This window comes from Nannospalax galili, unplaced genomic scaffold, assembly GCF_000622305.1.
Source record: "Nannospalax galili isolate Female #2095 unplaced genomic scaffold, S.galili_v1.0 scaffold75, whole genome shotgun sequence".
In the NCBI taxonomy this organism is placed as follows: Eukaryota; Metazoa; Chordata; class Mammalia; order Rodentia; family Spalacidae; genus Nannospalax; species Nannospalax galili.
Genome location: NW_008339433.1, coordinates 49,490 through 50,487, shown reverse-complemented (window position 1 = coordinate 50,487; position 998 = coordinate 49,490). Strand labels below are relative to the sequence as shown.

At 33.6% G+C, this 998-nt stretch overlaps 1 non-coding gene across 1 annotated transcript; it reads left to right on the top strand.

Moving 5' to 3' along the window:
• The first annotated feature begins 661 nt into the window (after window positions 1-661).
• On the top strand, window positions 662-793 carry LOC115070534. The gene has a single exon (XR_003849688.1). It is a non-coding gene; the product is annotated as a small nucleolar RNA SNORA21 (small nucleolar RNA).
• The last annotated feature ends 205 nt before the right edge of the window (window positions 794-998 follow it).

Sequence of the window (998 nt, the reverse complement as noted above, 5' to 3'; positions counted from 1 at the left end):
GAGAGTCTCTTGGACTACCCTGGACAACAACTCAGAGAGGTTTCTCTTATCTGGCTCTGTTTCTTGTTATGTAGCCTTCAGCTATACACATGGACTCATGCACAGATATTATATGTGTAATTTTTCAGTAAGTTTTTGGACTAATATGATTCCCTCCAGTTTTTTTACACTATTTAGGCATTATTTGATATTTTTGCATTGAATGTTTAGCATAAAATTACTTTTTGATTCTTTGAGATGATGGTTCTTTGATAGCAATTGCTACTTAGAATGAGTCAGTTTTACTTTCTTGATCTAGATGGGATAATTGATTTTTTTATTCTAGCCTAAATCAAAATAAAAATATTTAAATGTTCTGTACACATGTATGTGCATACACATTATATACATATACATATATATTATCTGATGACCAGGGTTCTTGAAATGGCCAAGCAAATAAAAGCAATTTCTTTGCAATCCTGATAATCTAAACTGGATTTCTGGAAGCCACATAAAGGTGGAAGATGAGAATTGACTATACAAAGTTGTCCTCTGACCTCCATGTAAGCTATGGAATGGGCAGGCACACACACACACACACACACACACACACACACACACACACCATGCATGCACACAATTATACACAAATTTTTATTTTTTTTTCAAAAAATGATCTCCCCTTTTAAAACCCGCTCAATGGCCTTTTGCTAGGATCCATTGAGCTGTTAAGAAGGGGCAGAGTAAAAACGCCGCTTTTGGGTGAAGTAGCAACTTGTGTCATTTTACTTCAACAGGTGTTGTGACAAGAAAAAATTCTGATGATCTAGCCCAAGAAGGAGGAGTAAGTCTAGATAGGGAAAATTAGAAATAACAATAATTATAATAACAGTAAAATAACACTTATTGAGAATTAATTTTGTGTAAAGTACTGTCACATTTTATATGAATTATATATGTCATGGAATCCACATAACTAATATTCTCCCCACTTTATATATTAGGAAACAAACAAC